Source organism: Pinus tabuliformis, chromosome Q (assembly GCF_031772625.1).
Source record: "Pinus tabuliformis cultivar Carrire ecotype Pingquan chromosome Q, CPIR1, whole genome shotgun sequence".
In the NCBI taxonomy this organism is placed as follows: Eukaryota; Viridiplantae; Streptophyta; class Pinopsida; order Pinales; family Pinaceae; genus Pinus; species Pinus tabuliformis.
In genome coordinates, this window is record NC_142296.1 from 911,394,620 (window position 1) to 911,416,988 (window position 22,369).

At 40.2% G+C, this 22,369-nt stretch overlaps 1 protein-coding gene across 2 annotated transcripts in view; it reads right to left on the bottom strand.

Annotated features, from left to right (window-relative positions):
- The window catches only part of LOC149222430 (zinc finger MYND domain protein), a 311,270-nt gene that overhangs the window by 222,452 nt on the left and 66,449 nt on the right, over nt 1-22,369 (bottom strand). The window lies entirely within an intron of this gene.

Genomic DNA, 22,369 nt, shown 5'->3' on the forward strand with positions numbered 1-22,369 from the left:
TCTATCATCCCCTGCACCCTAAGTTGCACGAAACGGCGAAACGTTTCGAAGTTTCTGAAGCGGGTACATTTAGAAACGTCACCTCCCAAAAATGGAAACGTCGACTGAAACGTAAGCCGAAACGTCATATATATATATATATATATATATATATAAGTGAATAACACATTATCTTGCAAGAAAAAAGGGAATAAGACCCATAGATGACAATTTAGAAGGAAAAACAAGTCTATATTAACTCTAATAGATGATTACATGATGGTCGAGTTTTGGCCAAGTTTCGGCCAAGTTTCAGAGTTTCGGGTATGGGTACGGCCCGAAATACCGAGTTCCTTGAAGTTTTGTGCGACATAGCCTGCGCCACATGCCCTTCAATGCTTCGAAATGCCCTACCGAAGGTGTGTCATACAGATCCCCCATAACCGTACCCTCAAGGGGGGACTCGGGGGCAAAGCATATGCTACCTCTGCAACATACCATGTCATCCCTACACCTCCACATGCCAACACGCGCATAGTCTGTCTGCCCCAACGAGAAAACTCCTCTCTTGTCCATGATACTCTGGGTCACATCCATCCGCCTCAGGTGAGTCTCTTGCGCCCTACTACTCGTGATGAGGGCATCAAGGGACAACAACCCGCTCCCCTATGACTGTATGCAAGTCCCTATGGATATACTCAAGAGGCGCTCATCGCTGCATATCTCTATACACCACAGAATGCCACGGCCAGAGGCTGAGTCAGTGTGCAACAACCTGCATCCTGTCAGGGTCGCCATCTCTACTACCACACCTCCATGACCTCAAATGGGTGGGCCTCCCCTTCTGATCCTCTCAGAGAAATCTAACAGGCAAACCTCCCTACGTGCCAATGGCAGTGTCACTAAGGTGTTGCTGCCTGGTGTCCTTGACACCCCACATATCCGTAGGAAAGCCCCATCCCTATACAAAGATCTGTGTGGTGGCCTGCCAATGCTACCTCCTTCGATTAGCCCCTGTAAGAGTATGCTGATCATCGTGCAACTCCATGCCTAATCCACATGCCAGGACAACTCAAAGAGTCCACCTACTCCCCCGTCGATCTAGCTAGCCACTAGTGCTGCCCAGAACTCTGATAGAAAATTGTGGGTGTGTGTGCCCTCAATCCCCGGATCTAGTGCATAGCTACTGCGATCGTCGACTGACTCCATGATGTGATGGGGAATCCTACCTGGATCCAAAAATAGTTTGGCCCTCGTGTGAAAATTTCTCAACCGGAATCCATACTGCAACAACTGATGATATTACTCCTATTTGTTAAATTCCTTTAAACAAATTACTTGCAGTTTCCTACAACAAATATCGTAATACATACACTGCAGCCTTCACTTAATTAAATTATATGCAAAAACAAGATACTGAGCAAGAAAGAAAATAAAACACAACTGACACCGTTACTTTTGAACAAATGTCCCCGGAAAACCCCAATGTGGGAAAACCGGTGCAGCAGATCTGAGGGTTTTATTATTATGCAAGAGAAAATCTGAGTACAATTCTTGGATACTCAACTAGCAATCCGATACAGAGAAAAATTGGACAAAATGAATGGTGAAATGATCTCACCCTCTCACTAGGAGAATCTGAGTCTGATCACGCTGATCCGAAGCCTCTGGGCAAAATTCCATCACCCCTGTTGGGTATCACACTGCCCTTCTCTGGACCCTTTGCTGGCTGGAAAATCCGAATCTCTGCCACCCGGTCTCAGACCCCGACTCCCAGCTACTGAAACTCGATTTTCTCAGTAAGAATTCCATCTCCCTCTAAGGCCTACGCTGCCACTGCGTCAATTTTGCATGGGCCAGCATCTACCTCTCTTTGGACGTCGTTCTGCCCTCTCACTGCATCATACTCTCCGGCCCACGAAAACTTCCTTCTTCTGGATACTCACTACCCCTCTCTACAAGAAATCTCCTCGATCAGAATTTCCTCCTGAGAACTTCTCACTTCAAAAATTTGATCTCTTGATTTCTCAGTGTGTTTTCCAAATGACCCTCAAGCTCCCTTAAATAATCTTCTCGTTGACATTCAACGACCCAGAGTAAAAGCCAATCAATGGCTAAGGTCATTTTAGCTTGATCCTTGTCTTCTTCTAGAAGTTACACCCACAATTTGATTAATACCCATTAATATTTTTAATTTCATAAGTTCAGACTTAGAGTCCGACTAAAAAATATTAATTATTTTAATAAAATTGTCTCTAGGTTGAATTTTCCCAAAACGCTTTTTGGGTTCTTTGGAATAGATATGCTCAAGCCTCCCTGCAAAATTTGAGGGCTAGAGCACATCCGATGGTACTCCAGATCAGCAATCCCTCTTAGCCAGGAATGTGCTCTAGCAATATACATTGTTGCATAATGCTTCGACTCTAAAGCATCGTCCTCTGTGCTGCTGATGTCTGACATGCTATCTGTTATACTCCTATACCAATAGGTGTCATATATCATGATTGACTTGATGAGCTGTGTAATATGTTCATACCTTTACTTGTTGCAAAGGTTTTCCATATTTTTAAAAAAATCAAAAAAAATTAAAAAATGTAAAGAGGGTATACCCTAAAAGAAAAATCAAAAGGTGAAAAGAATAAGATGGTCAAAAAAGTAAAAGAAAATGAACCCCACCAAAAGAAAGACCAAGAAAAGTGTGCAAATTTAAATGCCACTACTTTTTACTTTTGTACTTAGTCTTGTACAATAAACAATTGTGTGCAGTTTGTTAACTTATGCCACAATTGGTGAACAGTCAAATAGTTTAAACTTGGCTAGTTCATATTTTCAATTTTATGTTTTAGAGATAGAGAATAAAATCTGACCAAACTGTTTAATCTTGGCAAATAAGTAGATAGGTAGAGTGAATAAAAGGAGCTCAACATTTTAATCTGAGCCCTTGGATGTAATAAGATTAGACTTAGATAGAGTTCTATATGTAAAAAAAAAGAAAGTGTGATAAGGGTTTGTCAGTCCCAGTGCACCCTAATAAAGAAGAAAAATGTCAGGCTAAAGTAGGTAGGGTAAGTAGATGGTGTTGCAGGTTTACTTGTGATAGATAATGTTTCTAAATGTGTTAAGTTTCATTTTTATCACAAGTGCAAGGCAGACATTTCACTTGATGCAGTTCAAGCAAAACAAGGTCAAATAATTAACTTCCCTTCACATTTTTCCTTAAAGATTTCACTAATTCCCCCTAAAGTATTAAGGTCTTTGAAAATTAAAGGGGCTCAGAGCATTTCTCTGACTTCTAGAGGGACCGGACCCTCGGCCCAATAATCTAAAAACCTAAAGTACTTAAAAATCATCATTCATTCATTTCTCATAAATCTTTTCCCAAGTAAAATCCCATTTTACTTGGGAAAATTACACATCACATAAAAACCCCTTTTCCACTTTAAGCCTAAGTTAAAATGTATACTCTAATGTTTTTACTTAGCACTTTTTATCACATTGCTTCATATTAATTTCTAACTTATATTATATAAATCCTTTGGAAAAATTAACCCACTCCCGTATTATTTAACTATATAAAACCCCGAAATATTATATATCCCGCCCCGGTTAAATATAACCATAGATACTTGTCAAACAGGATTAATTGGAATTAATTAACCCTTACAATTAATTAACAACCACCCCCCAAGAAATCGCAGTACCCCTAATACAATTAAATATTTTTTATTGTGTTGGGCCCGCCACAGTCAAACTTCGCCACCATATGCCTCTCGTCCACCGTTAGATCTCGTCCTTATCATCCGACGGTCGGTATTGATATCGCGCCCCCCGTAGTGACCTTATCATCCGACGGTCGGTATTGATATCGCGCCCCCGTAGTGACCGCGCGTTAACGCGCGATCACCAGGTGGTTTTCCTCTCGTACCTCCGCCACGCAGCATGCGACTAGTGGAATCGCGGTCCTCCGGTCTAATACCGCCCGCCTCCAAAAGCGGTGCGATCACATACCGCTTACCGCGCTCCATAAATGACAAAACGTCATTTCCCTGCATACGTCACCCGCCCGATAATCCAAAAAACCCCCACCAACCTAGATTTTGCGAATAAAACCAATGAAATGTCATTTTCAATGTTTTATACGGCAAACTGTGTTCCCATGCAAAGCAACGTCCCAGTCAACCGCTGAAGCTTTTCAACCGCCACCTGGTCAAAAAAATTGCAGCGATGTCGACCAGAACCTGTTATCCATCCTACCATTGCATTGTTCACTTCCCCAATACAGGTATTTACATATTTTCACCGAAACACTGCAAGTTTTGGTTTTATACTGAATATTCCACAGAAAAGACCAATTTCACTATACATTCAGTCTTTGTTTCATTATATAGGTTCTCAAACCTGCTCTTTTCACTATTTTTCACAGAAAACCCAAATTCCATTCCTGAATCCACAAGAACCAGAGATGGAAACTCCTATAGCTCTAAATGTCGTACCCATGAACACTCCTCACAAAGATTTAGATTACCTGCCTCTGGCCGATAAAGATTTTCAGATAAAAGACATATCTGGTAAAGAAAACCACCTTAATATCTTTTGCCAAGCCAGAGACAACTATCTTAATGGCTCTGATATCTTAGAACTGTGGGAATCCAACCTTCCCATGTACTTCCTCCCTTCAATCCATGTTTTCCCCGATATCATTCATCACTGCTGTGCCAACTATGACCCTAATCAAAGAGCAGTCATGTCCCCAAGTCAAACAGTCCTTTTTCCCATAACTGCTCAATCCATCAATGAAATGCTGCAATTCCACTCCAGTCGCGCTCTCACTCCCTTTTCTATGGGATACTTACTTAAAAGAGTTTCCCAATTGTCTCAATCAGAACTGACTCGCATCTGTCAGATGTTCATGGACCCTAAACATCAGTCTAAAGGGCCACCTGCTTATCTGTAGGTTTTCTTTACAGATACAGGAAAAATTATTATTGATATGATAGCCTCAATCATGGGATTCAACTCCAGAGAGTATGTTGATGAGGTAACCTTAGTGTTGTTGTCAATTTTTACTCCTGGATAGCCCCCTGCTGTTAAATATGATTATGCCTCTTATATTGCCAACAAAATTCATGATCAATTCCTAAGACTGGACAATGAAGAAGTCTTCAAATTCACTACTTTCATCTATCATCTTCTCTTGTATTATCAGTCAGACAACTTCCCTTTCCCTGTCAAGAAACTTGACACCAGAGGCAACCCAAGGTCTGTCATTTTTTGGAGTCCCATTTTCCATAATTCCATTGAGACCCCTTACACCTACAATGAGTTCATGGACCTATTTTTCCATCCAGCAACCACTTTATTGACAGGAGTTTCCCCTCCTAGGATAAATGGTGATATGAAGAAAATCCTCCAACTTTCCAAGCAGTACAGGATAGATGATTGGTACCTATATAAGAATCACACAGAAATCAGGATTTATGGGTGTGAACTCTTCCCTTTTAAGCTACCAAAGTATGTTCCAATGAGACTCTTTGCATTGGAATATTTCAGGCAAATGATAAATGCAGACCTAGTTCATTTTTGCAATGCCAAGAAGAAAGCTCAGCTTGGAATCAAGAACCAGCTAGGCCCTTTTGTCTGCAACACTAGGGAAGCATGGAAAGAAGCAGAAAATTTTTAGAAGAGCATATTAAGTTACAAAAGAGTTTTGGGTGGAAACTATATGATCCTAACAGCTTTATATGTGATAAATGAATGAAGAACAGGTTGTCCCCATATATTCACCATAGGATTCCAGAAATTGAACAATATGCAAATATGGATGAATGGAGAGAAGGAACCCTAGTAGAGCATGATAGTGAACACGTCAATTTTGAGAAAGTTATGAGAGATCTTGAGAAAACACTTGACTTGGATTCTTTTGGGCAGGTACCATTTAAGTTATCTCAGAGATCAGGAGTTGGTGCCTCCAATGCTGAAACATCTCAGCGACCTTCATAGGAAACAAGTACACCAGCTACAGGGTCATCCAAGGGCAAGGAATTAGAGACCAGCTTTCAACACATTGAACAGCCTACAATGTCCAAGCAGCCTGAAACTTCCAGAGAACAAGCTCAAATACAGACTCCTCCCACTCAGATCAATATAGGAGAGCTTCCAGTTCTGCAAACTCCTCTAAATGAGGAGAGAAACAAAAAGAGAGACACGGAAAAAACTGCCCCTACCAGTGAACCATTAGGACAGCGTGGAACAAAGAGACAGAGATTAAATCCCCTTTCAGAGGAGGAATTTCTTGAAGAAAATACAGATAGTCAAAGGGAAGAAAGAGAGGAAAGCCAGCGAACTTTCCCAACAGGAGGAACATCTTCTAGCTCTCAGAGGCAAGAGCTAGAAAGGCAGAAAAGTGCAAAGATATCTTCTTTCAAACCACCAAGGACTGATGCCTCAGATATCAAGAAAACATTCACAGAAATAAAAGCTAGGAATGATCCATTAAGGCTGCAGGTTTATAGCCAATATTTGAAGATGGCTCCTACAAATTAACAGAGATTGATGTCAACCTATGACATCAAAGAAGGCAAGATGATAATGAGCTATTTTAAGCCAAAGGTGCAACAGCCTAAATCAGCAGCAAATTATCTCAGAACAAATTTTGAAGTCATGGCAAAAGATATTCATCCTTTGGATCAAATTGAGTTGCATAAGCAAACGGGAGAAACGATTTACTCAACCTTGACTGGCAAGGCAATGATGGCCCACAGGTTACAAAATTCTTTGGACAACACTACTGCTCAAATACACTTGGAAAAGGCCTCCTCTCAGGCAAAAGATAATAGAATAAAAACCTTAGAAGAAATAATTATTGGATTGGGCCATGATCCTAAATATGCAAAAGCTACAGAAGCCTTGATCAAAAAGAAAGATGACGATATTGCTGCCCTAAAGAAGCAACTAAAACTGCCACCTTCAAGGCATTCACAGACTGATGAGGTGATAAAGAAAAAATCTGAAGAAGAGCTGATGGATTTACTCTTAAAGCTCAATGAACGACTAAATGATTCTAAACAAGCACTTGAAAAAGCATTGAAGGATAAGCAGGGAGAGTCGACCTCCCAACCTCCCAATGTGATACCAGTAGTATCAACAACAGTCCCATCAACTCTAGGAGCAGCATTGGCACCAAATATTCTAGTAGTCATAGCAGAGGCAATTACAGGTACAGCAACAACAGGAACAGCAGGAGTAGCACAGGGCAGTACTGCTAATTTAAGCACAGAAGAGCTAATAAAAGCAATGGAGGCCCTGAAACTACAAGTTCCAGAACTAAATAAGGTAAAGGAGCAATATGCCAAAATGGAACAAAGCTATGATCTCTCAAAGATAAATGTTGCAGAAAAGACAAGAGAGATTAAAGTGTTAGAAAACAAAGTGAAATCATTGGAGAAAGAGCTTACATTTGACAAGCCTCTAACAGAAGTCAAGGGAATTCTTTGGGCCAACATCACTCAATCTGTAAATGATGTTTGGCCATCCATTCAAGTGATTTTTGAGCAGATTCATCTTGTGAAGGCAGGCCAAGAAGAAGTCTAAAGGACGAGTAGAATTAGGAAAAATGCCTAAGGAAGCCAATAGGCTTATACATTTTTTGAATACTAGAAATAAAAAACAGCTGGAAGAGTTAGGCATTAATGTACAGCATTTCATTATCCACAAATCAACCAGGCCTTCTTAGATTCACCTTGGTATGCTGATATAACTTATGTATTATTAAACCTACAAGCTCCTCCAGGGTTATCCAGAACAAAGAAAAGGTTTTTAAAGATGAAAGCTTCAAAGTTTTTTATTTTAGATAATGCTCTTTTTTGGAAAAATCATGAAGGTATTGAAGAGGATTGTTTATTAAAAGAAGAAGCTGACAAGGTTCTCCAAGAATTTCATGCAGGAGACTATGGTGGACAACTTTACTGGAAATCAACTACAGACAAAATCCTAAGGGCTGGATTTTATTGGCCAACCTTGTTCACTGATGTAAATAAATTTGTCACTCCTTGCCATAAATGTCAAATTTTTGAAGGCAAGAGAAAACTATTCCCTTTACCCCTGAGACCAATTTCCACTGAAAAACCATTCCAACAATGGGGCCTGGACTTCATTGGAGAAATCCATCCTCCCTCTTCTGGCCAACATAAATGGATTCTCATTGCCACAGATTATTTCACCAAATGGATAAAAGCCATTCCTTCTAGACAAGCCAATGACACAGTGATTATAGGATTCCTAGAAACCAACATATTGTCTAGATTTGGCTATCCTGAGAAAATTATAACTGATAATGTTGCTGCCTTCAAATCTAAGAAAATGATAAGTTTCTGTAATAAATACCATATCACCTTAGGCCATTCCACAGCCTATTACCCTCAAGGTAATGGTCTAGCTGAGTCTTCCAACAAAAGCCTAATTAATATTATTAAGAAATTATTGGAAAAAAACAAAAAAAAATGGCACAAGAAACTTACTAATGCACTATGGGCAGACAAACTCACCACCAAGAAATCTATTGGAACTAGTCTTTATGAATTAGTCCATGGCATGGAGGTTGTATTTCCTTCATCTTTAGGAGTTCCTGTAATGAAGTTACTTCAAGAAGCTCAAGTGGAACCCAATGATATTCAAAGGAGGATAAACCAGACCATCCATCTGCAGCAGACTAGAGAGAAAGTGTATCAGAGATCCCAAGTGTTACAAGAGAAGCTTAAGAAGATATTTGATAAAAGAACCAAAGCAGAAGATTTCTACCTTGGGGACAAAGTTTTAAGATGGGATTCCAGGAGAGAGGATAAGGGAAAACATGGGAGGTTTGACTTCCTATGGAAATGACCTTTTATTATCTATGCCTTACAAGGGAACAATACTTACTATCTGAAAAACTTGGTTGGCACAGAAACAGAAGAAGGGCCAGTTAATGGTCGGATGCTGAAACATTACCATGCTCCTACTTTTTAATGTATTCTGATTTTAACATATACATACTATATCCTTGGTAATGTTACAGTTTGGATTGGATAGTAACTGGTTGGAGTTGAAGCCCGAAGAAAAGGCCCTAAGCTTCAAAAGTGTTACTGTCATACATACAATAAAGTAACAAGCAGAAGGAGATTTCAGAGCACAGTCAAAGTCATTCAAGGGCCATCTAACCTACTGTTTTTGACTTTCCAACTGGAAAAGCCATCCCCAAGTGGAGCCAGTGTTATGCTCCTATACCAATAGGTGTCATATATCATGATTGACTTGATGAGCTATGTAATATGTTCATAATTTTACTTGTTGCAAAGGTTTTCCATATTTTTAAAAAAATCAAAAAAATTTAAAAAATGTAAAGAGGGTACACCCTAAAAGAAAAATCAAAGGGTGAAAAGAATAAGATGGTCAAAAAAGTAAAAGAAAATGAACCCCACCAAAAGAAAGACCAAGGAAAGTGTGCAAGTCTAAATGCCACTACTTTTTACTCTTGTACTTACTCTTGTACAATAAACAATTGTGTGCAATTTATTAACTTATGCCACAATTGGTGAACAGTCAAATAGTTTAAACTTGGCTAGTTCATATTTTCAATTTTATGTTTTAGAGATAGAGAATAAAATCTGACCAAAGTGTTTAATCTTGGCAGATAAGTAGATAGGTAGAGTGAATAAAAGGAGCTCAACATTTTAATCTGAGCCCTTGGATGTAATAAGGTTAGACTTAGATAGAATTCTATATGTAAAAGAAAAAAAGTGTGATAAGGGTTTGCCAATCCAAGTGCACCCTAATAAAAAAGAAAAATGTCAGGCTAAAGTAGGTAGGGTAGGTAGATGGTGTTGCAGAATTACTTGTGATGGATAATGTCTCTAAATGTGTTAAGTTTCACTTTTATCACAAGTGCAAGGCAGACATTTCACTTTATGCAGTTCAAGCAAAACAAGGTCAAATAATTAACTTCCCTTCACATTTTTCCCCAAAGATTTCACTAATTCCCCCTAAACTATTAAGGTCTTTAAAAATTAAAGAGGCTTAAAGCATTTCTCTGACTTCTAGAGAGACCGAACCCTCAGCCCAATAATCTAAAAGCCTAAAGCACTTAAAAATCATCATTCATTCATTTCTCATAAGTCTTTTCCTAAGTAAAATCCCATTTTACTTAGGAAAATTACACAACATCACATAAAAACCCCTTTTCCACTTTAAGCCTAAGTTTAAATGTATACTCTAATGTTTTTACTTAGCGCTTTTTATCACATTGCTTCATATTAATTTCTAACTTATATTATATAAATCCTTTGGAAAAATTAACCCACTCCCGTATTATTTAACTATATAAAACCCCGAAATATTATATATCCCGCCCCGATTAAATATAACCATAGATACTTGTCAAACAGGATTAATTGGAATTAATTAACCCTTATGGTTAATTAAGAACCACCCCCCAACCAATCGCATTACCCCCGATACAATTAAATATTTTTTATTGTGTTGGGCCCACCACAGTCAAACTCCGCCACCATACGCCTCCCATCCACTGTTAGATCTCGTCCTTATCATCCGACGGTCGGTATCGATATCGCGCCCCCCTTGGTGACCGTGCGTTAACGAGTGATCACCAAGCGGTTTTTCTCCCGTACCTCCGCCACACAACATGCGACTAGTGGAATCGCCGTCCTCCGGTCTAATATCGCCCGCCTCCAAAAGCGGTGCGATCACATACCGCTTATCGCCCTCCATAAACGACAAAACGTCATTTCCCTGCATACGTCACCCACCCGATAATCCAAAAAACCCCCGCCAACCTAGATTTTGCGAATAAAACCAATGAAATGTCATTTTCAATGTTTTATACGGCAAACTGTGTTCCCATGCCAAGCAACGTCCCAATCAACTGCTGAAGCTTTTCAACCGCCACCTGGTCAAAAAAAATTGCAACGACGTCAACCGGAACCTGTTATCCATCCTACCATTGCATTGTTCACTTCCCCAATACAGGTATTTACCCATTTTCACTGAAACCCTGCAAGTTTTGGTTTTATACTGAATATTCCACAGAAAAGACCAATTTCACTATACATTCAGTCTTTGTTTCACTATATAGGTTCTCAAACTTGCTCTTTTCACTATTTTTCACAGAAAACCCAAATTCTGTTCCTGAATCCATAAGAACCAGAGGTGGAAACTCCTATAGCTCTGAATGTCGTACCCATGAGCACTCCTCATAAAGATTTAGATTATCTGCCTCTGGCTGATAAAGATTTTCAGATTAAAAACTTATCTGGTAAAGAAAACCACCTTAAGATCTTTTGCCAAGCCAGAGACAGCTATCTTAATGGCTCTGATATTTTAGGACTGTGGGAATCCAACCTTCCCATGTACTTCCTCCCTTCAGTCCATGTTTTTCCAGATATCATTCATCACTGTTGTGCCAATTATGACCCTAATCAAAGAGCAGTCATGTCCCCAAGTCAAACAGTGATTTTTCCCATAATTGCTCAGTCCATCAATGAAATGCTACAATTCCACTCCAGTCACGCTCTCACTCCCCCTTCTATGGGACACTTACTTGAAAGAATTCCCCAATTGTCTCAATCAGAACTGACTCGCATCTGTCAAATGTTCATGGACCCTAAACATCAGTCTAAAGTGCCACCTCCTTATCTGTAGGTTTTCTTTACAGATACAGGAAAAAATATTATTAATATGATAGCCTCAATCATGGGATTCAACTCCGGAGAGTATGTTGATGAGGTAACCTTAGTGTTGTTGTCAACTTTTACTCCTGGACAGCCCCCTGCTGTTAAATATGATTATGCCTCTTATATTGCCAACAAAATTCATGATCAATTCCTAAGACTGGACAATGAAGGAGTCTTCAAATACACTACTTTCATCTATCATCTTCTCTTGTATTATGAGTCAGACAACTTCCCTTTCCCTGTCAAGAAACATGACACCAGAGGCAACCCAAGGTCTGTCATTTTTTGGAGTCCCATTTTCCATAATTCCATTGAGACCCCTTACACCTACAATGAGTTCATTGACCTATTTGTCCATCCAGCAACCACTTTATTGACAGGAGTTTCCCCTCCTAGGATAAATGGTGATATGAAGAAAATCCTCCAGCTCTCCAAGCAGTACAGGATAGGTGATTGGTACCTATATAAGAATCACACAGAAATCAGGATTTATGGGTGTGAACTCTGCCCTTTTAAGCTACCAAAGTATGTTCCAATGAGACTCTTTGCATTGGAATATTTCAGGCAAATGATAAATGCAGACCTAGTCCATTTTTGTAATGCCAAGAAGAAAGCTCAGCTTAGAATCAAGAACCAGCTAGGCCCTTTTGTCTGCAACACTAGGGAAGCATGGAAAGAAGCAGAAAAAATTTTAGAAGAGCATCTTAAGTTACAAAAGAGTTTTGGGTGGAAACCATATGATCCTAACAGCTTTATATGTGATAAAAGAATGAAGAACAGGTTGTCCCCATATATTCACCATAGGATTCCAGAAATTGAACAATATGCAAATATGGATGAATGGAGAGAAGGAACCCTAGTAGAGCATGATAATGAACAGGTCAATTTTGAGAAAGTTATGAGAAATCTTGAGAAAACACTTGACTTGGATTCTTTTGGGCAGGTACCATTTAAGTTATCTCAAAGATCAGGAGTTGGTGCCTCCAGTGCTGGAACATCTCAGCGACCTTCATAGGAAACAAGTACATCAGCTACAGGGTCATCCAAGGGTAAGGAATTAGAGACCAGCTTTCAACACATTGAACAGCCTACAATGTCCAAGCAGCCTGAAACTTCCAGAGAACAAGCTCAAATACAGAATCCTCCCACTCAGATCAATATAGGAGAGCCTCCAGTTCTGCAAACTCCTCTAAATGAGGAGAGAAACAAAAAGAGAGACACGAAAAAAACTACCCCTGCCAGTGAACCATTAGGACAGCGTGGAACAAAGAGACAGAGATTAAATCTCCTTTCAGAGGAGGAATTTCTTGAAGAAAATACAGATAGTCAAAGGGAAGAAAGAGAGGAAAGCCAGCAAACTTTCCCAACAGGAGGAACATCTTCTAGCTCTCAGAGGCAAGAGCTAGAAAGGCAGAAAAGTGCAAAGATATCTTATTTCAAACCACCAAGGACTGATGCCTCAGATATCAAGAAAACATTCACAGAAATAAAAGCTAGGAATGATCCATTAACGCTGCAGGTTTATAGCCAATATTTGAAGATGGCTCCTACAAATTAACAGAGATTGATGTCAACCTATGACATCAAAGAAGGCAAGATGATAATGAGCTATTTTAAGCCAAAGGTGCAACAGCCTAAATCAGCAGCAAATTATCTCAGAACAAATTTTGAAGTCATGGCAAAAGATATTCATCCTTTGGATCAAAATGAGTTGCATAAGCAAACAGGAGAAACGATTTACTGAACCTTGACTGGCAAGGCAATGATGGCCCACAGGTTACAAAATTCTTTGGACAACACTACTGCTCAACTACACTTGGAAAAGGCCTCCTCTTAGGCAAAAGATAATAGAATAACAACCTTAGAAGAAATAATTATTGGATTGGGCCATGATCCTAAATATGCAAAAGCTACAGAAGCCTTGATCAAAAAGAAAGATGACGATATTGCTGCCCTAAATAAGCAACTAAAACTGCCACCTTCAAGGCATTCACAGATTGATGAGGTGATAAAGCAAAAATCTGAAGAAGAGCTGATGGATTTACTCTTAAAGCTCAATGAACGACTAAATGATACTCAACAAGCACTTGAAAAAGCATTGAAGGATAAGCAGGGAGAGTCGACCTCCCAGCCTCCCAATGTGATACCAGTGGTATCAACAGCAGTCCCATCAACTCTAGGAGCAGCATTGGCACCAAATATTCCAGTAGTCATAGCAGAGGCAGTTACAGGTACAGCAACAACAGGAACAGCAGGAGTAGCACAGGGCAGTATTGCTAATTTAAGCACAGAAGAGCTAATAAAATCAATGGAGGACCTGAAACTACAAGTTTCAAAACTAAATAAGGTAAAGGAGCAATATGCCAAAATGGAACAAAGCTATGATCTCTCAAAGATAAATGTTGCAGAAAAGACAAGAGAGATTAAAGTGTTAGAAAACAAAGTGAAATCATTGGAGAAAGATCTTACATTTGACAAGCCTCTAACAGAAATCAAGAGAATTCTTTGGGCCAACATCACTCAATCCATAAATGATGTTTGGCCATCCATCCAAGTGATTTTTGAGCAGATTGATCTTGTGAAGGCAGCCCAAGAAGAAGTCCAAAGGACAAGAGCAGAATTAGGAAAAATGCCTGAGGAAGCCAACAGGCTCATACATTTTTTGAATACTAGAAATAAAGAACAGTTGGAAGAGTTAGGCATTAATGACAGGACAAAAACCATTTTGGAAATCAAAAGGGTATTAACCAAGAAAACTTTGATGCAGAATTTAGAAAGAAGATGTCATGACATGCAGGCAGAGATTAATGCTTTTATGGAGAAGTTTAATATTTTGCAAGGTAAAGGGCTACCCAGTCCTTTAGTGATTAATGACAGATTAATGAGGCATAAAGATTATGTGGAGAAATTGAATAAGTATGCAGGCAACCAAGCAGGTTCATCAACAAGTGCATCAGGGATAAAAGCATTGCCTACAGGCAGAGTGCTCTACGACAACCTAGAGAACTTATTCTATGTCGAGCATGAACTAAAACACTTGTTCCCAATTCAGCCTACATTTTTCAGGTATACAGAAACAGATGAAACCCTTAGAAAGCTTCAAAAAACCAGAATACCACAGCCAAAATGGTGGGAAGAAATGCTTGAAATTTTGTAATTTATTCTAGGTAAAAGGTAAATTTTGATTTTTACTATAGTCAATGAAGGTAAAGAGGATGAAAAGAGATCAACAGATAAAGAGTATCAGATGCAGGTAAAGTGTATCAGTAGGAAGGTCAAAACAGAGCAGCCAGCACATAATTACACCAAGGACAGCAAGAGGCCAAATCATAGGGCCTAACTCCAGCACATTCTCGAAAATAGGGACAGCAAACCATTCGGTTGCCTTATCTGTCATCTACGAGGTCTTCTAGCCCTATTTTCTTGAAAGATATGATTAGTCACCCCAGTTTATATCTCACTTTGTTATGAGATATTTCATTGTAAAAAAAAATTTATAAATACCCCCTCAATTGGAGTATTGATGGTGGATTCTTAGACATTGTTGTAATATTGATTATTTTGGAATAAAGAGCTGATTGGACCAACTTTTGTATGGCTTGTTGGATAAAGAATTGATGCAAAGGACTTTCCACAGATTTCTTGAATCAAACACCGGATCAATAAGTCCTCTATACCTTATGTTTTAAAGTTTTCCTTGTTTATTATATCATCTATGTTTCATATCTGAATGATAAACAAAAAAGATTAATTCGGAATATGCTTGATTGCACTCCGTTTTCAATCGTTATTATTCTCCATGTTTTCTTCTGAATTAGGATAAACAATGAAATCTTAATTGATCATGTTTTCTAGTTCGTTCATTTTGATTATTTATTAAAGAATACTTAACTGCTCTTTAGTAGTAATCATTCAAGTTTCCCTCTTTAAATAGGCTGAAGGATTCTTAACTTCCCTTCACCCATTTTAAACCCATTTCATCTATTCCAAGTTGTTATTCGTTCCCTGTTTGACCATCTTGCCCTGTGAAACCATCTTTTGTTAAGAAACCAAATCTAGTTAAGCCATCTTCTTTGACTCCATTAGCCCAATGCCCTAAGCTACTCAGTTTTACCCCTCTGCTATTGAATCTCACCACCCAAACTCAAACAAAACTCCTAAACTTCACAACTAGCCTAATATCTTTCAAAACCAAGCTAAATCATAAAGAGAGAGCCCTCTCTGGATACAGATTGGCTAGATCCTGTATCTAAAAGTTGGTTTGTGGTTACCTCGGACCCCTTGCCTCTTCCCAACAACTTCAACGAAAATTTGAGTGATAACGCTATCCACCAACTACTGCGCTGCTACTGTAGTTGTATTGTTGCTGACACTACCACTGCGACCACTGCATTCGTACTACAGCTCCCTCTCAAGTGTTGCATCTGTGTTGTTGTTAGCACTGCCACTGCCAGCTGCAATTACACTGCTAACTGTTGTTGCTACTCCATCAACAACGAAAAAAACATCCAAAATTACTGAACTAATTGTGTTCAGCATGATGCCACGTGAATGTTGAAGTCTGACTGCTTCTAGTCGCTGCACTAACCCTCTAAATATACTACATTGTTGCTGACCTCTGCTCTGTGCCATTTGCACTGCTGCCAACTCTACTCTACGTTGTTCAGACTCTGGCACTCCTAGCCATTGCAACTGTCTCTCTGACACTCCTCGGTACCATCCGACAATAGTCCATCCTGCTACCACAAAATTGGGCTCCCGTAGCAAGGTATTGATCCAAGAGGTGGACTCCTCAAGGATCCTACCCATTTGTAGCTCTTTCGAACTACAACTCCAAATCAGCGCACCTCCCTCGTGGAGGTATCTCGACTGTCATGGCGAACTCCTCCTCTTCGATCTTCGCGGGCTCTTCGCAGGCGCAACCTTCAGATCGTGTTTCTCATCCTTGTCCTTCTTCTTGAGAGGATTCTGAGTAGCGTAGTGACCCATCTTACCACACTTGAAAAACTTGATCTTCGAGACGTCCTTCTTACGTCTCCATTGTCCCTTTGATGCAAGGGTTGTATTATCCTCCTCTTCCTTGGGCTTTGACCCACTGTTGTCACTACTTCCGTCAAGTTTGACCTTGACTAAGTCTCTCCTCAGCTCCTCTTGTTTTAGAGTTGCCCACATCTCATCCCAATTCGGCAATGCTGCTCTGCCCAGGATACTCTGGACAAAGACTTGCCACTCATCTGACATAGAATTAAGGGTCAGTCTAACCAACTTTGAATCCTGAGGTGTATACCTCGTAGCAGACAACTCATCACGGGTTTCCTTCAGCTTTGTGAGGAATGGATCCACATGCTCCCCCTTCTACATCTGAGCAGATCTCAACTTCTGCTCCAAGTACATCTTCCGCTGCTCGGAAGATCCCTGATATAGTGTTGCCAAGGCATCCCACATCTCCTTAGCAGTCCCTCTGCTAGCAACATGACACACTACATGATCCTTTACTCCATCAAGGATCATCCTCTTGGCCTTCGCCATTTCTGATCTGTACTTCTTCAGTGGATATGGATCTGCAGGCACAGCTACCACGCTGTCGACATATGTCTTGAGGGCATGCTCATCTAGAAGAAACGACATTCTAGCCTTGCAGATGACATAGTTAGATGCTCCGTCCAACCTATCCTGATCCCTCAAGCCACTGGTTGCCATTTCTGCCAAAAGCAAAAAATCGAATGACCTCCTCTCTCCTTTGTACTACTGTTGGGCTAGCCTATGCACTCCCTGCTAGAGCTAGTAAAATTGTTGCCCCTTGTTGCTGCTCAACTCTAGAGAATTCGAATTCCTTTGGCTAAGAATTCTCTGAGGAAGAAATTCCCTCAATCGTGCTTCTCCTCTTTCTTCTGATGATTTTCTGCCCAGCAAACTGTCTGCAGAAAAATATGCATCCCACCAGCTCTCCTCACGCCGAGGCTCAGCATTGCTCCCTCTGCCCTGGCAAAAATTCGATCTGGAAGCCCTTCTCTCCGTCGACTCACTCGGAGAGAGACTACCTCGAAATTTCAACCCTCTAGCTAAGAACTGTGCAAACCTTCTGGGGTTTCAAACTGTTGCCTCCTGCAGCTTTTCGATTTCCCTCTTTTGCTCAGCGTTGGATCTACTGGCATTACTCTTCTTGTTCTACCTGCAACTCTGATACCATGTGAAAATTCCACAACCGGAATCCCTACTGTAGCAACTGATGATATTACTCATATTTGTTAAATTCCTTTAAACAAATTACTTGCCAGCATCTGCCTCTCTCAAGACGTCGTTATGCCCTCTCTCTGCCTCATACTCTCCGACCCAAGAAAACTTCCTTCTTCCGGATACTCACTGCCCCTCTCTGCAAGAAATCTCCTCAATCAAAATTTCCTCCTGAGAACTTCTCACTTCAGAAATTTGATCTCTTGATCTCTCAGTGTGTTTTCCAAATGACCCTCAAGCTTTCTTAAATAATCTTCTCGTTGACATTCAACGGCCCAAATTAAAAGCTAATCAATGGCTAAGATCATTTTAGCTTGATCCTTGTCTTCTTCTAGAAGTTACACCCACAATTAAATTAATACCCATTAATATTTTTAATTTCCTAAGTTTAAAATAATTATTATTTTAATAAAATTGTCTCTAGGTGGAATTTCCCAAAACGCTTTATGGGTTCTTTGGAATACATGTGCCCAAGCCTCCTTGCAAAATTTGAGGCCTAGAGCACATCTGATGCTACCCCAAATAAACACCTTGAGCCCCTCCAGTAACCCACGGCCCTTGCCGAACTATGGTCATGGATGCATCCCGACAACTAACTCGCTCCATCATGTAGCAGCTCAATACCTTTCGCCATCCAATCCCAAAGGAGGGATCGAATGTACAACCTCCTGTGGAAGGAACCAGCCCTCCAAGTTGATGCGGTGACATACTCAACTCATGATGCTCAATCCTGCTAACTTGGTCATCCCCTCTAGTATGTCTAGACAACTCTGCCTCTCTCAATCTAATGCATAGGGGTGGGCTAATAACGTTGTAGATCCTATCAGTGTGCCTCTGAAGCGAACTATGCTGAAATCCCAACGTGTGGTCTCTATGTTGCCCCTCATCAATGGCTAGCCCAAAGGATGGTTGCACATCCTCCTCCATCATGGGCTCAACATGAGCCTCCAACTGCTCCTCCATAGACAACCCAACATGCAAGACATGCTCATCAGTGAGCTGTAGGTGGTTGTCGTCCTGAAGCTCTGTCATAGACCTAGATGCCTCATCAATGGATACCTCAACAACAGATGTGTGCTCAACTGTCTCCACCAATCTGTCTACTGGGGCTACCAAAGGAAACTCCAACAAGGGTGACTCCTGTGTCACACTAGGTGTATCCTCGTGCTCCTCTTGCGTGCCATTAGCCTCATGCTCAACTGGCTGGAATGTATCTAGATGAACTCCCTCCTCAATGGGTATGTCTTCTCTTATCTCGTCACTGCCTTCACCTCCAATCTTTGTTTCTGCAGTATTGATACTAGCATCTTGTTCAATAATCATGCTCCTCTCATTTTCTTCATTTGCAAGTCTACAACTACTTTTTCTTCTTGCTGCCCTTGCTGATGCCCACTCTTCGAGTTGCTCCACCAGTCTCTCGAGGTTCCTAGTATAATTTTCAAATTTCTCAAGGAATTTCTCCTGCTGAGACATTTTTGGGCACAAGTTCAATCTGAAGAATAATGTGGGACTACTGTTTTTGCCTTTCGAATTCTAGCCCAACAATAGCAACTTGGGCATTAGCATGATTTAGACCCAAAGCAGGCCAAAAGCATGGCTCTGATACCACTGTAATATTCCTACTAGAAATTTACAATGATAAACAAAGAAAATGCAACAAATTCAACACAATAAAAATGGGCACAGATCAGGGAACTAGAAATGAGCCAGAAACACGCCAAAATGTTATTACATAGCTGAAGGGGTACAAAATACATTGGAGTGAGTGCACCTGGGCTTGCTTAGAGCAAGCTACAAGCCCCAGGTGGATGAATATCAACTTCCCAAATGATGCAGAAAGCTCCCCAACAAATGACTACGTTGGCCCTTGAAGTACACTGCTGCCTGAGTTGGGATCCATGTTTGACTTCTGAAAAAAATATTTCTGAGATCCTTGTCAATCCTTGTCAAAAACCCAGAGAAACCCAGAAAGGGTTTGCTCTAGTTTTGACGGTCCAAAATGGACCCCAAATGCTTGGCCCTCCACAAACAGAAAATGTAACCTGTAGCAAATGTTGTGCTTGCTACTCTACCAAAACGCTGGAAAATCCCCCACAACCTCCCCCAATCCAATGCCAAACAACCCCAGCTCCCCAATTCCTTTCACAAGCCACCCCACACTTGGCCCCCATGAAAGACAGCACAGCTCCTGGGCAAGATGATGCAGGGCCCAGCTCTAGAAATTCGTATTGTTGTAGAAATACCTCCTGCTCTTGTAGACCCTTCTCCTTTTGCTCAGAATTTGGTCAAGGAATGTTTCAGCAATAGTGTAGCCCCTATCTCTGGCACCACTCTCCAACAAAACTGCGTGGCTCCTTTCCTGCATCCTAGCTGAACCAGAAATGCGTGATATCTGTGTGGTCTTCTACCTAGCCTCCAAAGAAAGATAAAATGGCCTTCCTAGGGTGGCACTCGAAGTCCTCCAAAGAGAGTTTGAGCTTTCCCCTTGCGAAACTCTTGTGCTCAACAGTGCTATGTAACTCAGCTAAACAGCGAGAGCAACAATCAGATATGAATGATCAAAAAGCCCCTGAATGATGCTGCCTTCCTCTTATTTCTAAGAGCTGCTCTCTTCCTTCATGTAGGCCCCTTCACTAAGCAATTAGAGCTTCCTCCTTAGCCATTCGAATTTCTCCATCAAGGGGGTGTGTATTTCATCATGGGGTGGTCCCCACATCCCACTATGTGATTAATCTTCCCTTTGTCTAATGATTGGGGCCTCTACTACCACACCACATTAAATTAATTAATGTTCACCCACTTTACCTACGTTTGTACCCAAATTTTCTTCATCCATAATTTGAAAAAATTGAGAAAGGCACTTGGCAGATTTTTATTGGAAGGGATATTACAGAATAACCTGAATATGCTGTGAAAATCAAGGAAAATTAATACTAATCTATTGAAACTACAGTTGATCTGGTGCACAAATAAGAAATGAGATGAGATGCTGATCATTTAGGAAGAGAGTATATATAGTCTAGACATTTAAAATCTGTCAGAGTATACCTGTGTGTGGAGAATCCTGACACATCATTTTGGATTGGTTCAAGTGCTCTTTAACAGTCTTAGCAAATAATATGCTGGAAACAACAACTTATTTAATGCAAACTGAGTAGGCTGTGAAATCAAGGAAGAATAATGCAGATCTATTGAAACTACACAGGAAATGGTGAACGAAGAAGGAATGAGATGAAATCCTGACCATTTATGATGAGGGTATATGGAGTCTAACATTAAAAATCTTTCAGAATATATGTCTTCATGGGAATCCAGAGATTCCTTCTTAAATTTTAATATCTGTGGAGACTTCAGAAGAAACGCATCTGGATAAAACAAAATGAATTGACGTGTATGACTAAAGAGAGTTCATGAAACTTCCTGGCACATCTAGTTGGTCTGATCCACAGCAAAAACACTTTTAGAAAATAATACGCTGAAAACAATAACTTATTTATACAACGTGAATATGCTGTGAAAAAAAGAAAGAATAATCTAAATCTATTAAAATTACACAGGAAATGGTGCATGAATAAGGAAAGAGAAGAAATGCTGATCATTTATTAAGAAGGCTATGTAAAGTCTAAAGGTTTAAAAGCTTTCAGATTATACCTGTGCATGGAGAATCCAGACATTCCCCCTTAAATTTTGAGTATCTATGGAGAGTTTGGAAGAAATGCATATAATACAAAATGAATTGACATTTATGACAAATCAGAGTTCAGGATAGCTCAAGGGGTTCACGCAACTAGTTATCCCTAATGTTGTTGGGCATTTGGCTAGTTCCATGTCAGCAGGTGCCCAGTTCAAATCCCCCTGCATTAGACACACTAGTCTACAACAGGTTTACTAGAGATGCTGTCCACAAATGTGGAGAAGCATCCCTTGGGATTCCATGCAAGGTTTTCCTTAGATGACTAAGGTAGAGTTCATGAAACTTCTCGGAACATCTTGTTGGACTTTCAACTTCTCTTTAACAGTTAGCAAATAATAGCCTGGAGACAATAACTTATATATATTATGACTAAAACATAAAATCCAAATATCATGCAAAATTTTCACACAAATAACTGTAGAGGACAAAAGAGATTCAGTTAAACAAAATGAGAAGAATGTGCTTAGTCAGTAGGCATCCAAGGATTGAGCTCAATGTTTCTCCTATAATAACTGTAAAACTCAGAGACATATTAGGTACTACAGTGCATCTATCATAAATGAATCCATGTCAGCAGGTGCCCAGTTCAAATCCCCCTGCATTAGACACACTAGTCTACAACAGGTTTACTAGAGATGCTGTCCACAAATGTGGAGAAGCATCCCTTGGGATTCCATGCAAGGTTTTCCTTAGATGACTAAGGTAGAGTCCATGAAACTTCCCGGAACATCTTGTTGGA